General features: G+C 50.5%; 1 long non-coding RNA gene and 1 other non-coding gene across 2 annotated transcripts; both read left to right on the top strand.

Moving 5' to 3' along the window:
• Positions 1-2,615: 2,615 nt before the first annotated feature.
• Positions 2,616-2,752, top strand: LOC119923421. The gene has a single exon (XR_005448858.1). It is a non-coding gene; the product is annotated as a small nucleolar RNA SNORA7 (small nucleolar RNA).
• Positions 2,753-6,773: 4,021 nt separating this feature from the next.
• On the top strand, positions 6,774-11,831 carry LOC119923419. Its single transcript, XR_005448854.1, has 2 exons — positions 6,774-6,894; positions 11,546-11,831. It is a non-coding gene; the product is annotated as an uncharacterized LOC119923419 (long non-coding RNA).
• Positions 11,832-17,970: the final 6,139 nt, after the last annotated feature.

Genomic DNA, 17,970 nt, shown 5'->3' on the forward strand with positions numbered 1-17,970 from the left:
ACCTTATGCTAAGCTCTAACCGTAAATCCAACTCTAACCCTAGATTTAATTCTAACCCTATTCCCAAACCTAGACCCATTAACTCTAACCCTAGCCCTAGGCAAATTGCTAACCTTACTGTAACTGCATCATAAACCAAACCTCAACCCTAACCCTATCTCTACACCTTTTCCTAAAGCTAGCGCTAGACCTAGCCCTAACCCTAACTATTACCCTCGCCTAAAGCCTCAGATTAAATCTACTACTAATCAAAACACTAACCTTAACACCATTCCTAGCCCTAACTCAAACCCTAGCCCTAGCTCTAAACCTAACCCTAACCCTGGCCCTACCCCTAGCCATGACCTTATAACCATAAAACTATCACTACCCCTAATAATTCTGCTAGGCCTAACCCTAACACTAACTCCAACCCTAATCCCAATCCTACCCATAACTCTAAACCGTGCTAATCCCTAACCCCACCCTAAACACTGTCTACCCCTTTCTCTAACGCTAGCCATTACCCTGGTCCTAATACTGACATTATCCCTAAGCCTAGCCCTAGCACTAGCCATGAATTTAACCATAACTCCAACACCAGCCCTAACACTACTGCTGGCTCTAAGCCACTCACCCCAGCCCAAATCCTAACCCCAATCCTATCCATAACCCTACTCCTAGCTCAGCTCTAACCTCAACCTTAACATTAACTCTACCCTTATCTCTAACGCCAGCCACTGCCCTAGCCCTAGCCCTAACGCTAACAATAGGGCAAACTGCATACCTAAACCCAATTGTAAACCTAGCTATAACTCTTACTTTGACCCTAACCCTAGGCCCAAACCTAGAACTAAACCTAATCCTTTCACTAACCTCCCTCATCACTAATCCTTTCACTAACCTCAGTCCTATCCATAACCCTAACCCTAACTCAGTCCTAACCCCAACCTTAACGTTAACTTTACCCTTATCTCTAATGCTAGCCATTGCCCTGGCCTTAATTCTAATGCTAACAATAAGACTCACTGTATACCTAACCCTAACCCCAGGTCTAAACCTAATCTTAACCCTAACCCTAGGCCCAAACCTAGAGCTAACCCTCTCCCTAACCCTGGCCCCAGCCTAACCGTAACACTAAACCTCACCATAAACCAAGCCTCAACCCTAACCCTATCATTACACCTTACGCCAGCCCTGTACCTAGCTCCTAACCTTCAACCTACTACTAATCATAACACTAACCTTAACACCTTTCCTAGTCCTAACCCTAACACTAACTCTAGCTCTCATCCTAACCCTAACCCTACCAAAAACCTAACCCATAGGCTCAACCTAGGTCTAACCCATAGGCTCAACCTAGGTCTAACGCTAGCCGTATCCCAAACCCTTTCCCTAGTCCAACTGTGAACCCTAACCATAAGACTAAGCCTTACCAGAAGCCAAAACCCAACCCTAAACTTATCTCTACACCTAAAGCCCTAGCCCTAACCATAATGCTAACCCCAGGCCTAACCTTAACACTATCCCTAACTCTTACCATAACCCTAGCTCCAGGCCTAATCCTAACACTATCCCTAACCCTAACCCTAACCCTAGCCCTATCCCTAACCATAAACATAACCATAAAACTAACACTAGCTCTAACACTACTGCTAGCCTTACCCCTAATACTAACCCCAGGCCTAACCCTAACCCCAGTTTTATCCATAAACCTAATCCCATCTCATTCCTAAACCCAGCCTTAACACTAACTCTACCCTTAACTCTAATGCTAGCCATTGCCCTGGTCCCAGCCCGAATGCTAACATTAAACCCAACCATACACCTAATCCTAACCCTATCCCTAACCATTACCCTAGCCCTAGGCCTCGCCTTCAGTCTACTACAATCATAAAGTTAACCTTAAAACTATTCCTAGCCCAAACCCGAACCCTAACCTTAACCCTAACCCTAGGCCCAAACCCAGACCTATCGCTAACTCTCTCCCTAAACCTAGCCCTAGTTCAATTGCCAACCCTAACCATAATACTAAAACTCACCATAAGCCAAACCTCAATCCTAACCTTATCTCTACAAGTTATCGTAAAGCTAGCCCCAGGCCTAGCCCTAAAACTAACCATTACCTCAGCCTAAGGCCTAGTTTTAAGTCTACTTCCTAATCAAACCACTACCCTTAAAACTATCCCCAGCCTTTACCCTAACTCTAATACTACCCCTAACCCTCAACCAAACTCTATCCCTAGGCCAAAACCTAGCCCTAATCCTAACAATAAAGCTAGCTGTATACCTAATACTAACCCTAATCCTAACCTTGACCCTAACCCTAGACCCAAACCTAGATCTAACGTTAACCCTACCCCTACCCCAGCCCTTACCCAACTGCAAGGTGATGGACTGGATGTGAGGGCTGAACGAGAGAGCGGAGTCTAGGATGTCGCCAGGCTTGAGGGCTGGTGAGATGGGAAGGATGGTAGTGCCGTCTACAGTGATGGGAAAGTCAGGGAGAGGGCAGGGTTTGAGACCAGGGTTGGGCCAAGCGGCCCACAGCCGCTTGGCTTAAACAAAGAGGAATTTCAATTTCCTCTTGTCGGGCAATCATTGAGCACTTATTATGTGGAGAGCACTGTACTAAGCCCCTCGTAGGGTCATGCCTGGAGAGTCTCCAGTACTCTACCAGTCTCGATTACCAGAGGGAGATCAAGCAGAGGCTTACCCGTTCCATTCCTAGCTTGGGCCATGGCTAGCGAGTGGAAGGGAATCTGTTACAAGTCAAAACTCGCCCGTGCTGGGCACCAGCGGCAAGCAAGAGAGTTGAGGGCGGAGACTCAGGTTTACTGTGCGAAAGGTGGTAATGGTAAACCACTTCCAGATTTTTACCAAGAAAACAATCTGTATACACTACCAGAACGATGGCAGATGCAAGTGGGACGTTCTGGGAGAGATGCGTCCGTGGTGTCGCTATGGGTCGGAGAGGACTCGACAGCACAAGACAGCAACTGTACTAGGGGTTTGGGAGAGTACCTGGAGCCCTGCTCTGGTCATTGCCCTCTGCTATGCTGCCTTCCCGCCTCACAACCCTATGGAACACTCTCTCTGTCTATCTCTGGCTCTGTTTCCCTCTCTTCTCTCCATATCTCTGTCTTTCTTACTCTTCTTTCTGTCTCTCCATTCTCTCTGTGTCTATCTCTCTCCTCTCTCTCTGTCTCTCTTCTCTCTTTCTCTCTCCCCTGAGGAGGGGGCCACCTTTGGTGACATCTCCATTGGTCAGGGTCTCTAACTTGGGGGGATAACGGGGCCCTCCCTACCAATACAACTGCTCTCTTCACATTCCAGGCCAATGACTTCACTCCCTCCTCCTCTTCCTCCTCCTCCTCCTCCTCTTCCTCTCTTGGCTTTAACTGGCTCCCCTTTCCTGCCAGCTCTCTGGCCAAGCTCCAGGTGGGGTAAAGGTGGGTTCCTCATGAGCCAACCAGTTGGGGCACAGGCTGGGTAGCCCACCCTGACCCCTTCCTGCTCCCACCCCAGCCTCTGCCCTCCCCAGCTCCCCAAGGTCTTCCAGGGGTCCAGACAGATAGAGCCTGGGCCTGGGAATCAGAAGGACCTGGGTTCTAATGCCGATTCTGCCACGTATCTGCTGTGAGACCTAGGGCAAGTCGCTTTACTTCTCTGGGCCTCAGTTCCCTCATCTGGAAAATGGAGATTAAGAGAGTGAGCCCAAGCTTCTTAACTTGTATCTACTCTGGCACTTTGAACAGTGCTTGGCACCTAATGAGTGCTTAACAAATACCATTATTATTAATAATAATAACACTATTAATAATCTAATGGTAGTAGTAGTAATAGTAATGCTAACTTTGTTAAGTGCTTAGTACATGCTAAGCAGTGAGTGTAATAAGCACGGGGGTAGATACAACATCATCAGATCGGACACAGTCCCCATCCCACATGGGCCTCACAGTCCATGAGGGAGGGAGAAGAGGAATTTACTCCCCTTTTTGCCGATGAGGACACTGAGGCCCAGAAAAGTTAAGTGGCTTGTCCGAGGTCACGCAGCAGGCAAGTTTTGGTGGTCAACATTCTAAAGTTCCCCTGTCATTTTACATAATTCATTACATTAAACCTGACACAAGAACACCCTTGTTCAGTTGAAAATCACTTTGGCAACAAAGCCCAGGTAGGATTTAGTCCTACAAATTAGTCTATCTCCCGGCCTTACTACATGCACAACCTCTCCAAGAGGCCTTCCCTGACTAAGTCCTCATTTCCTCTTCTCCCACTCCCTTCTGCATCACCCTCACACTTGGATTTGCTCCATTTATTCACCTCTCAGCCCCGGATCAATTACTGTAATTTCTTTCTGTCATGTTTGTCTCCCCCCTCTAGACTCTGAGCTCACTGTGGGCTGGGACTGTGTCTCCTGACTCTGTTGTATTGGGTTCTCCCAAGCGCTTAGTATGGTGCACTGCACACAAAAATATCACTGATTAATTGATAGATAATTGGCTTAAGGAAAAGTCATCTCCTGTCTTGGCACCCTTGTGACAGGAAGAGAGTTTGGGAGAGTAAACTACTACAGAGTAGGCAGACACGACTCCTGCCCACAAGGAGTTTTAAAGATTAGAGGGAATAATAATAATAATAATGATAATAGAAGCACCATGGCATAGTGTATAGAGCACAGTCCTGGGAGTCAGAAGGTCATGGGTTCTAATGCCAGCTCCACCACTTGTCAGCTGTCTAGTGGCCTAGTGTCTAGAGTTTGGACCTGGGAGCCAGAAAGGATCTGGGTTCTAATCGCTACTCCACCATTTGTCTGCTGTATGACCTGAGGCAAGTCACTTGACTTCTCTGGGCCTCAGTTACCTTCTCTATAAAATGGGAATTGAGACTGGGAAACCCATGTGGGGCAGGGACTGTGTTCAACATGATTTGTTTTTATCTACCCCAGCGCTTAGTAGTGTGTGGAGCACACAGTAAGTGCTTAACAAATACCATTATTATTATCATTAATATAATTATTAATAATTGTGCTATTTACTAAGCCCTTACTTTGTATCATGCACTGTTCTAAGCGCTGGGGTGGATACAAGCAAATCAAGTTGGACATTGTCCATGTCCCACATGGGGTTCACATTCTAAGTAGAAGGGAGAACATGTACACTAACTTGGGTTGTTAGACTCTAGACTGTAAGCTCGCTGTGGGCAGGGAATGTTTCGGTTATATTGTTAGCCTCTGCAAGCGGTACGCACTCAAGTACGATCGACTGATCGGTATTTGTTAAAAAGAATAATAATGATAATAATTGTGTTATTTGTTAAGCACTTACTATGCCAGGCACTGGGGTAGATCCAAGCTAATCAGGTTGGACACAGTCCCTGTCCCACGTGGGTGGGGCTCATAGTCTTACTACCCATTTTCCAGATGAGGGACCTGAGGTCTGTGACAAGTGACAGCAGACAAGTGGTGGAGTGGTGATTAGAACCCAGATCCTTCTGACTCCCAGGCCCAGACTCTCTCCACTAGGCCACACTGCTTCTCGACAAAAGCAGGTGGAGCTTCAGGCACCCCCGGGATTAGACTCTAGAGTGTAAACTCATGGTGGGCAGAGACTATGTCTGTTATATTGTTCTATCATCCTCTCCCAAGCGCTTAGTGCAGTGCTCTGCATACAGTAAGCTCTCAATAGGTACTCTCGATCGACTGTAGAATCGATCGATTATACTAAGGCTTAAGAATTTGTTAAGCGCTTGGGTAGGGGGCCCTTGCCCCACCCTTGAATTCTCCCCCTCTCAGATAGAACCCCTGTGGCCCTGAGACTCACAGAGACCTACACCCTTCCCAGCAGCCAGGGTTTCCGGCTCCAGGGAGACCCCGCCCCCACCTCACCAGCAGCCAGCCGGACCCCAGAAAACTGCTGTGGTCTGGGTTGGGGAAGGGGAGGAGGAGGGGTGGAGGAAGCAAATGGAGGCCTCTAGTTTCCCTGCCCATTTTTGCTGTTCAGGGAGGTGGTGGGTGGCAGGTTTCAGAATTTGGCTTGCTGGCAGGGCCCCTTTGAGTGCCCTATATAATGATGATGATGATGATGATGATAATAATAATAATAATAATAATAATATTAATAATGTGGTATTTGTGAAGTGCTTACTAGATGCCAAGTACTATAGTAAGCGCTGGGGTGGATACAAGCAAATTGAGCTGGATGCTATCCCGGTCCCACATGAGACTCACAGTCTCCATCCCCATTTTACAGATGGGATAACTAAGGCACAGAGAAGTGAAGTGATTCGCCCAAGGTCACAGAGCATACACGTGGCGGAGCCGAGATTGGAACCCATGTCCTTCAGACTCCCAGTCTGCTACTGACCCAAAGTCTCTCTTTGTCAGATGAAGCGGGTGTTTCTTTTTCTGGCACTCCTGAGAGGGATGGGGGTAGGTGCCTTTCCCGGTTGTCTGGGAGTGACCAGCTCAAGATGAGTTTCCCAGCCAAATGTGGACCTTGCTGAGCTGAAATTGGATGATCTCAAGGATGTGGGAAAGGATGGTTTCGGTGCATGCCCCTGGGGATTCTCGGAGGAACAGGGGAAATTCCCAGACAGCAGGCCCTTCCCTGAATTTCTCTCAAGATAATAATAATAATAGTAACAATAATTATGGTACTTGTTAAGCACTTAACTATGTGCAGAGCACAGAGCAGAGCAGACAGGCGGCGGTGGCGGGATCAGAACCCACATCCTCTGACTCCCAAGTCCGTGCTCTTTCTAAGCCATGCTGCTTCTTTATTTGCAAGTCTCTGTCAGGTACCTGCAACTCGCCGAGATGTCAGAACCTGGAGCCAGGACCGCAACTGGGAAACCCCGGTGCCCGGATTTCTGAGCTGTCGGGAGACTGGTGCCCTCCGGGACTCCCTGCCGGTGAGTCCTGCACGGTACTGTGGGCCGGGCAGTGTACGAAGCATTTGGGAGAGCACAATGCATTAATATAACAGACACATTCCCTGCCCACAACAAGTTTCCAGTCCAGAGGCTAGAACTGATTCCTGCCATCCTGAGGTGCTAGTCCCACCCAGGTCCAGCCTGTGTCCCCCTGGGAGAAAGAGGGAGCAGTGTGGCCTGGCCGCTAGCCACTAGGCGCTAGCCGGTGCCCTCGGCCTTGGTGGGCTCGGTTAACTTTACCGAGAATGGTGAGCAGCAGCCACCATAGGCATTTGCCCCCAACCTTTCAATTCTGCTGCTGGTCGAACATCACCTCCAGCTTCCTCCGGGCTAATTACAGCCCCATTGTCTTCTGCGCTTAGAAGACGTCTCGCCCGGACCCCTGCGGGGCGCCGGGGTGGTGTCAACAAGCTTGGCGACGATAGGTTCGGCTCACCTGCGATCCCAGAAAGCGAAATGCCTAAAGGGCATTTACAATCGAATCCGGTGATGAGCGAGGAGCCAACTGCACACTGCAGAGAGGCAGGCCTCACTCTCCGCGGCTGAGAAGCCAGAAGCTGGATGGTGCAGTCACTTTCACCGGTTCTCCGCCCTTTTCCTTTTTGTTTTTAGTTTTCACTGATACTTGTTAAGCACTTGCTCTGAGCCAGGCAATGTACTAGGCACAAAGTTGATCATGGACAGTGCCAGGCACTGTGGGATAGATCCAAGCCAACCAGGGTGGATATAGTCCCCGTCACACAGGGGGCTCACAGTCTTCATCCCCATTTTCCAGATGAGGAAACTGAGGCCCAGAGAAGTGAAGTGACTCACCCAAGGTCAGCTGGCCACAGACAAGTTGCAGTGCCAGGATTGGAACCCATGTCCTTCTGACTCCTGGGCCCGGGCTCTATCTGGGCATTTCCAAACCGGAATCATTCCCAAAACCCCATCGGAGGAGGAGGGGTGGAGAGAGAAGCAGCGTGGCTCAGTGGAAAGGCCACGGGCTTTGGAGTCAGAGGTCATGGGTTCAAATCCCGGCTCCGCCAATTGTCAGCTGTGTGACTTTGGGCAAGTCACTGCACCTCTTTGGGCCTCAGTTCCCTTATCTGTAAAATGGGAATTAAGACTGTGAGCCCCCCGTGGGACAACCCAATCACCTTGTAACCTCCCAAGCACTTAGAATAGTGCTTTGCACGTAGTAAGCGCTTAAAACATGCCATCATTATTACTAAAATAATTATTAAAATAATAATTTGAATAATCGTTCTCGCCTGTCCCGCCGTCTACCCCCGGCCCACGTCCTCCCCCGACCTGGAATGCCCTCCTCCGCACATCCGCCAAGCTAGCTCTCTTCCGTCAAAGCCCTACTGAGAGCTCACCTCGTCTAGGAGGCCTTCCAAGACTGAGCCCCCTCTTTCCTCTCCCCTCCTCCCCCTCTCCATCCCTCCCGGCTTTCCTCCTTCCCCTCCCCACAGCACCTGTATATATGTATATATGTTTGTACGTATTTATTACTCTATTTATTTAGTTTATTTGTACATATTTATTCGATTCATTTTATTTTGTTAATATGTTGTGTTTTGTTGTCTGTCTCCCCCTTCTAGACTGTGAGCCCGCTGTTGGGTAGGGACTGCCTCTATATGTTGCCAACGTGTACTTCCCAAGCGCTTAGTACAGTGCTCTGCACACAGTAAGCGCTCAATAAATACGATTGAATGAATGAATGAATGAATGAATGAACTGCTAATCTTAACTAAAAACGAATGAATAAATAAAATGATGGCATTTGTTAAGCGCTTACTACGTGCAAAGCGCTGTTCGAAGTGCTCGTGAGGGATGCAAGGTAATCAGGTTGTCCCACGTGGGGCTCACAATCTTAATCCCCATTGTACAGATGAGGTAACTGAGGCACAGAGAAGTGAAGTGACTTGCCCAAAGTCACATAGCTGACATGGCAGAGCAGGGATTAGAACCCATGATCTCTGACTCCCAAACCCGTGCTTGGGGTCTTTCCACTGAGCCATGCTGCTTCTAAACCTACCGTCAGCCAAACACCAACCCTAAGCCTAGCCCTATCCTTAACCTTAACCCTTGCCCCAGGCCTAACCCTAACACTATTCCTAACCCTAACCCCAGCACTAGCCATAAACTTAACCATAAAACTAACACTAGCTCAAACACTACTGCTTAGCCCTAATGCCAGCCCTACCCTTAACCCCAGTCCTAACCATAACCCAATCCTAGCTCAGCCCTAACCCCAAACGTAACATTAACTTCACCCTTATCTCTAACGCTTGTCATTGCCCTGGCCCTAGCCCTAAGGCTGTCATTAAGTCTAAGCGTATATCTAACCATAACATTAACCCGACCTCTAACCCAAATCATAACCCTAATCCTAGGCCCAAACCTAGACCTAATGCTAACCCTCTGCCTAAACTTACCCCGAGCCCAACTGCTAACTCTAACCATAACACTAAACCTCACCATAAAACACAAACCTAAACCTCACCTCAACCCTAACGCTATCTCTGCACCTTATCTTAAAGCAAGCCACAGTCCTAGCTCTAACCCTAACCATTATCCCAGTTTAAGGCCTAGCCTTAAGTCTACTACTAATCAAACCACTAAATTAAAATCTATCCCTAGCCCTAACCCTAACCCTTACCCTTACCCTAACCCTACCACTAACTTTAAACCAAACCCTAACCCTAGGCCAAAACATAGCCCTAACGCTAACCCTAACCTTGCCCCTAGCCTAACCAACTGCTAATCCTAACCATAACACTAAACCTTAACATAAGACAAACCCCAACCTTAACCCTATCTCAACACCTAATCCTAAAACAAGCCCTAGGCATAGCCGTAAACCCTTACCACTACTCTAACCCCAGGTCTAACCCTAACCCTAACCCTTGCCCTAGCCTTAGCCATAACCTTAACCATAACACTAACATTAGCCCTAACACTCTTGCTAGCTCTAGCCCTCACACTAACCCCAACACTAATCCCAATCCTATCCATAACCCTAACCCTAGCTCAGCCCTAACACCCACCTTAATGCTAACTCTACCCCAATGGTTCTAACTTGAGCCAGTGCCCTGGCCCTAGCCCTAACACTAAAAATAAGCTTAAGCGTAAACATGAACCTAACCCTAACCATTACCCCGGCTGTAATCCCCTCACTTAACTCTGGCGCTAAACCCAAACCTAAACCCATTGCTAACCCTCTCGTTAACCCTAGCCCTAATCCGATTGCTGACCCTAACTAGAACACTAAACTGCATCATAAGCCAAACCCTCAACCCTAACCCTATCTCTACACCTTTTCCTAAAGCTACCCCTAGCCCTAGCCCTAACCATTACCCTAGCCTTAGGCCTAGCCTTAAGTCTACTACTAATCATAACCCTAACCTTAAAACTATCCCTAGCCCTAACTGTAACCCGAAGCCAAACCTAAACACTTACCCTGGACCCAAACTTAGACCGAATTTTAACCCTATCCCTAACCCTAGCCCTAGCCTAACTGTGAATCCTAACCATAGCACTAACCCTTACCATAAGCCAAAACCCAACCCTAACCCCAATTATACGAGTTATCCCAAAACAAGCCCTAGGCCTAGCCCTAACACTAACCCTAACCCTAACCCTAACCCAAATCCCAGGTGTAACCCTATCCCTAATCCTAACCCTTTTCCTAGCTTTAACCATACCCTTAACCATAAAACTGACACTAACCCTAATACTACTGCTAGCCCTAGCTGATGTTTCTGGTGGATGGTAATTCTCAATAATAGCAATAATGACATTACTAATAATAACTGTGGTCTCTGTTCAGCACTTAACTGTGTGCGCAGCACTATGCCAAGGTTTAGGGTCGATAACAGATGACGTCTGGACCCAGTCCCTGGCCCACACGGGGCTCACAGTCCAAAAAGGCAGGAGAACAGGGATTGAATCCTCATTTGACAGATGAGGAAACTGAGGCCCAGGGCTCGGCCTGGGCAGGGAATGTGTATTTTATTTTATTATATTTTACTGTCCCAAGTGCTTAGTTCAGTTCTCGTCACACAGTAAGTGCTCAATAAATATGATTGACCAGACTGCCCAAGGACACCGACTCTACTCCATCTCTAACACTAACCATTGCCTCCTAGAACTGAACCTTGAGGGACCCCTTCTACAGTTAGGGGAAGGGAGGGGAGGAGGAGGCCATGAAAGAATAAGAGAAATAATAAAATGAGAATAAGCGTCCAGAGAGATAAGAGGAGAACCAGGAGAAGACAGAATCAGTGAAGCTAAGGTTGGATAACATATCGCGGAGAAGGGGATGGTCCAAAGGGTCATAGGGATGAATATAAAGGGCAGGTCAGGGCAACGTAGAAGAACATGGGTGAAGAGGAAGGAGGGCTTAGTCAGGGAAGGCCTTTTGGAGGAGATGCGCCTTCAATAAGACTTTGAATGTGGAGAGGAGAGTAATTGTCTGTTGGAGTTGAGGAGGGAGGACATTCCAGGCCATAGGTGATCGGTCGGTGGCGAGAGAGACAGGCAGAAATAGGGTTACAGTGAGAAGGATAGGATCGGAGGAACGAAGTGTGTATGTGGGGTTTGTTGTCCACGACCCTAACCCTAGTCCTACCCCTAACCATAGGACCAAGGAATCGGACTCACCGCTCCTTATTAGGGCCGAAGCCGCAGCCTGAGCCCGGATTGGCTCTTGGGACCCACAAAGCCCCAGGCGACGACCCGGCAAACCTCCACTTCCCCGCCCACAGTGCACCAATCACCCATTGATACGTCCTACAAAGCAACCTATGAGAACGTGTTCCTCCAGCGAACCCTGACGCCTCCCCTGAACCTCACAAAATCCTTATAAACCCCATGAGGGAAATAAACGGGTCTTTGCTCCTAGGAGTTCAGACCCTTTGCAAAGCTGACACTGACGGGCACAAGACTCATTCTTTTGCACCGCCAGAGCGAGCTGGACAAATTTGTGTCCAACAATTTGGCGACCACAAAGGAACCCGCCAGCAAGGCCAGCAAACCACGGGTTGGGTAGTAGGTTTTTCCCCGCTGGCATGGGTGAGTTTACCCTTGGGAAAGCCTCTCTCCTCCCCATCGGTTCTGTGGACTGTAAGGCGACTTTGGAGTCTTGGGCTCCCCAGTGTCCCCGGTATCCCCGGTACCGTGGAGGGACCGGGGCGACCCATGGATAGGGTAGGCTACTCGGGTGACCCGTGTATAGGGTCGGGAAATTGGGACCCGTGGATAGGGTCAGGAAGTTAAGACCCGTGAACAGGGTGACATATATGTATATATGGTTGTACATATTTATTACTCTATTTATTTATTTATTTATTTATTTTACTTGTACATTTCTATCCTACTTATTTTATTTTGTTGGTATGTTTGGTTCTGTTCTCTGTCTCCCCCTTTTAGACTGTGAGCCCACTGTTGGGTAGGGACTGTCTCTATGTGATGCCATTTTGTACTTCCCAAGCGCTTAGTACAGTGCTCTGCACATAGTAAGCGCTCAATAAATACGATTGATTGATTGATTGATTGATTGACTCGTTCTGGGTAAGAGTCTCTCTCCCTCTCTCTCTCTCTCTCTCTCCTAAGTTAAACTAAGACCAACTGCACACAATGTTGGCCCGGAGTCTTTGTCTGTCTACCCCGTGCCTCCCCATCTTTGTATAATTACCAGCCTCCCGAAGTAAGTGGTGTTGGGCTGGTGTGTGTGTACATAGGTGTGCTTGCATGGATTCTAGAACTGGTCGGCTGTGCTGTGAAGTCTGTATGTGCATGTGGACGGATGTATGAGATGAACTGACCCCCGGGCGAAAGTATGGTGCCTGGTCAAGACGCCCAGAACTCTCCGCTACTCTCCAGCCTCTGGAGGTGTCTCTATCGTAAGTGGGCCAGAACACCAACCGTAGCTCCTTTTGGGGAAAGTTGACTGAAAGTTCCGGAAAGACACGACCCATGTTCTCAGCTCTGGCTTGCCCGAAGGAGATATCTTGGGCGGCCCCTGCCGGGAATCGGGTGAAAGTGAAAGAAAACAAACCAAGCAAAGTTTTCCCATATTTATGAGCCCCAGGACATAGGACCCGGTGGACAGCCAATAAGGAATGGTAAAAGTTCCAAATCCTAAGAGAACACTAATGAACTACACCTATTGCCCACCACCTTTTCTGGATTCTCCTTGGTGTTGCCTCTCCAACCACACCTTTGCCTCTCGAAATACTGAGGCCTGCCTGTGGCCTCTGCTCCTTCCAGCTATTTTTGTGTTTGTGCTCCTTGGACTTGTTGTTTACTTTGAGTACAGACGGCTATTATGGGTGGGGGGTGGTGGCAGGTAATCCAGTCTTCCACCCACTGGGCATTGTGGTATGGAAGTGGGATGAGGGCTCCTTACCCAACGTTCAGACCGGTATGACTAAGCATCGTCTGGTGTTCTTAAATCAAGACTAGCAGAAATACCAGAGTTCTGGGAGCGAGTATTTCTGGCCCCAGTGGGGAACTTCTAGACTGTGAGCCCACTGTTGGGTAGGGGCTGTCTCTATATGTTGCCAACTTTTACTTCCCAAGCGCTTAGTACAGTGGTCTGCACACAGTAAGAGCTCAATAAATACGATTGATTGATTGACTTTTGACTGGGGAAATCTCCGTGATCTATGAAAGGTCTTGACGGATCAACACCAGCAGATGGATTATTGGTATGTGTGGGCGGGCTTATCAGAACCACCCAATAAACTGGCTACCCCACCTTGCGCTCCACCCAGCGCTCCCCAATCTCTTTACCCTAGTGGAGGAGGTAAAAGATCGGGACGTTCGTCCTATCCCTCCCAATAAGGCAACTGTCCCGTCCGCCGCGGCGCCCCCAGCACCCATTTACCCCTCCCTTCCGAAGCTGGAGACCCCATTACAAACAGCAGTGGTCCCCGGACTCCCGGTGCAGGGCCAAGGAGGGGCAGGAGGAGCTGCTGTCACCCTGGTTCACACACCCTTAAAGCCTAGGGATGTGGTGTTGTGGCAGGAACAAATCAAGGCTATGGGGGGCTTGAGGAAGGACACGGTAGGAGTGACGCAAAAGATCCAAACCATTATACGAATCTTTAACCCAACATGGTTCGACCTGGGCGAACTCCTCCAGTCCTTCCTAACCCCAGACGCGAGGGATTCACTTTACAGCGAAGTGGACAAATTAATAAGGGAGAACCAGGGCAACAAGAACTTCGTTGCCTGGCCGAGGCAGGACCCAAACTGGGGCTATAACAATCAGACCGATATGACACAATTTAGGGGAGCCCGTGAGACCCTCCTCCAGGCGCTCCCGACAGCGAGACAGGGGCAGTTCAATTGGCACGAGTTTATGAACGTTAAACAGAGGTGGGACGAGCACCCCGATGTGTACTACACGTGCTTGATTCAGACGGCAGAAAGATTCGCCCAATTAAACTCCTCAAAATGAGCGCGATGCCAAAACCATTACCACCTCCTATGTAAATCAGTCTTCAAAGGAAGTGAAGTATTACTTTGACAATGTTATGATGACCTGGTGGACCCAACCCATTACTGCCCTGAGGGATGCTGCAAGTGCACTATGGGAAAATAAGCAGAGAAAGGAACGCCCGAAGAACGAAAGAGGGACCCCTTGTTGGTCGTTCGAACCAGAGACCCAAGCAAAATCCAGTATTTCTGGTGCCGACAATAGAGACACATGAAATTCCAGTGCCTATTGTGCTGCCAAGGGATGCCCCAAATGCCCCGTGAAGGGTCCCGTGAGAAAAAGGACCAATGACAGGGTGCAGAGGGCCCCGAGGACAATTCTGCCCTGGCCATCAAGGCCCTCAGTCTTCCAGTACGATACAAGCCCGGAACAGAGCCCTTTGTGTCTATCACCATTGGAAACGATTCGTTCGATTGTTTAATTGACACAGGGGCCACAAGATCGGTTTTGACATCCCTACCTAAAGGGGGCTGAGGTGGCTGAGATGGAAGGCGTGATTGGAGTATCGGGGGAGGTTAAGGTCGTCAAACGGACTAAGCCTTTGTTGATCTCACTCGGGCTGCACACGCTGACCCACCCCTTCCTGATCGTCCCTCATTCACCTGTTAACCTCCTAGGCAGTGACCTGATGTGTAGGGTCTGAGCCATCTTGAGCTGTGTCTCTGGAGGAGGGTAGCAGTTGGAAATCCCCGAGGTCCTTAGACTATACTCAGCTCTAGATTCAGACTTACCAACCCTGCTAGACGCACTTCGAGGAGTACCCAGGAGTGTGTAAGGACTCGACAAAGCCGAAGTCGGTCTCCTCCACTCAGCCGCTCCAGTGACCATCAGCGTGAAGCCTCAGATGAAACCGCCATCAGTGAAACAATACCTGATCAATCAATCAATCGTATTTATTGAGTGCTTACTGTGTGCAGAGCACTGTACTAAGCGCTTGGGAAGTACAAGCTGGCAACATATAGAGATAGTCCCTACCCAACAGTGGGCTCACAGTCTAGAAGGGGGGCTCACCCGACTCCCAGGACCCCGGGACCCCCAGACCCCCGGATCCCTGAGATTCACGAGACCCCCGGACCCCCGGACACTCGACTCCCCGGACCCCCGGACCCCCGGATCCCCGGATCCCCGGACCACAGACCCCCGGATCCCCTAGAAGCATGAGATCCCCAGACCCCGGACCCCCGACTCCCAGGACCCCGGGATCCCCAGAACCCCGGATCCCCGAGACTTATGAGAACCCCGGATCCCCCGATCCCCCAGCCCCACGACCCCCCGACTCGGGCAGAGGGGGCTGACCTTGGGCGCAAAGGGTCCCCTCGTCCTGCCCCCGGGGGGCCCGGACCCCCAAGTTTTACCCCCAAAGGGAACATCCACCCAAGCCTTGCGGACCCTCCCTCTCCCCCCAAAAGGCCGAGGGCTGCCGTCCCGTCCCAGCCCCCTCCCCGGGCGGGAGTCGGGGGGCTGTCCCCCTTCTCCCCGTGGAGGGGAGGGTTTCGGGGTGGGGGTCCCCTGAGTTCCCCTGGGGGAGGGGGCGTTAGGGCCCCCCGCACCCCAAATCACCCGCCCCCACAGCCAGGGGTCAGAGGTCACTCTGGGCATCCCCGTAGCTCGTTCCCTACCCGTCCTCGAGGCTGCTCCCCTTCCCCACCGCCCCCCAACTTTTTTCCCCCGCCTGGGAAGGGGCTCGATGGGGCGGGGGTCCTTCGTTCGTCCCACCTGAGTGATGGGCCCGGAGACGGGAAGCACCGCCCGGTCCGGTCCGGTCCGGTCCTGTTCGGGGGGTCGTGGGGCGGGGGTCCAGCCGGCACCTGCTGGCACCTAGGGCCGCGGGGCTGGCGACCCCACCATCCCTCCGGCCCCGGTCCCGGTCCCGGTGGCGGTGGCCCTGCCCGTCCTGATGCCTAAGGAGTCCAGGGAAGAGCTCCAGCCCCTCACTGAGTCCTACTTAAACCAAGGTATTCTGGTTCCGCATCTCACCCTGCAACACGCCTGCTCTCTCGCTACTGAAGCTTCGACCTGTTAAGAAAGGGAAACCAGTATATAGACTTGTCCAAGATTTGAGAGCAATTAATGCCTACGTGCTGCCTCGACATGCTGTTGTACCAAATCCAGCCACTATCACCATCTCTATCCCACCCGACGCCACAGAATATACTCTCATCAATCTATGCGCTACCTCCTGCAACATCGCGGTGGACCCAGCTTCCCAGTACCTCTTTGCTTTTACCTGGGGGGGGGGGGACAACTGACCTGGACCCATTTGCCACAAGGGTACGTCGAATCCCCGATTCTCTTTTCACAGATGTTAAAGCAAGACCTGGAGGGGCTGAGACTACCTGGCTCCTCTACCCTGGTCCGGTATGTGGATGACTTGCTCCTAGCCTCGCAGACTAAAGCCGCCTGTATTAATGACACCGTAGTGCTTTTAACCTGGCTGGCGGACGGTGGCCATAAGGTTTCTCTGGAAAAGTTTCAATTCTGCCACCCCACGGTCGAATACCTGGGCCACCTGCTGTCCCCGGGGGAACGACGGCTGTCACTGAAACAGATAGAGACCCTGCTCCACTTACCCAAACTACACACTTAAACGACATGTCCGGGCCCTGTTGGGCTCCGCAGGATACTGCAGGCCATGGATCTCTGCCTACGGGCACGTAGTGAAGTCTCTCATTGAGGCCACGAAATCTGAGGCTCCAGATCCGGTAGAGTGGACCGGGTACCTAAATCGGGCCTTCGAGCACCTGAAGGACCTGTTGTCCAACTCTCCGGCTTTGGGAATCCCTGACTATAAAGAAACCATTTACCCTCTTTGTCTATGATCAAAGGTGGGGTGGCCTCAGGAGTCCTAACAACGCTTCGGGGATCGAGAGCGACCGGTGGCTTATTACTCTGCCCAACTGGATACCGTGGCCAGGGGTGCTGTCTCCTGCTTACGAGCAGTAGCCGCACGGCACTGATGGTCGAGAAATGCCGGGAACTGGTCATGGGATGTCCCCTTGTCATTCATACTCCTCATGAGGTGGAGAGTCTTCTCCTCCAGGAACGAACACAAGCATTTTCCCTCCAGTGTGTTACTCGATACAAAGTCACCCTACTGGTGGCTGACAACGTGATGCTCAAACCCTGCTCGGTCTTGAATCAGGCTTCACTGCTACCGGAACCGGAGGGAGATTGATCTGACCCACATGATTGCCATTTGGTCGTGGAGGACGTTTCCACGCCACGACCCGACCTGACGGATGTGGCACTGGACGATGCTGACCTAATGCTTTACACTGATGGGTCTTCTTTTATGGCCGAAGGTAAAAGGTACATGGGGCGGCATTACCGGGCAGTTACCGAGCCCTTCCCCCGGCATGGAGTGCTCGGGCAGCGGAATTAGAGGCCCTCCACCAGGCCTGCATTCTGGCCAAGGGGAAGAACACCAACATCTACATTGATTTAAAATACGCTTTTGGGATCTGCCATGCCAATGATAACATTGCCAACGCGACCCAGGTTGGTTGGTTGCTATTCTGAGAAGCTGCATGGCTCAGTGGACTGAGCCCGGGCTTGGGAGTCAG

Source organism: Tachyglossus aculeatus, unplaced genomic scaffold (assembly GCF_015852505.1).
Source record: "Tachyglossus aculeatus isolate mTacAcu1 unplaced genomic scaffold, mTacAcu1.pri scaffold_196_arrow_ctg1, whole genome shotgun sequence".
In the NCBI taxonomy this organism is placed as follows: domain Eukaryota; kingdom Metazoa; phylum Chordata; class Mammalia; order Monotremata; family Tachyglossidae; genus Tachyglossus; species Tachyglossus aculeatus.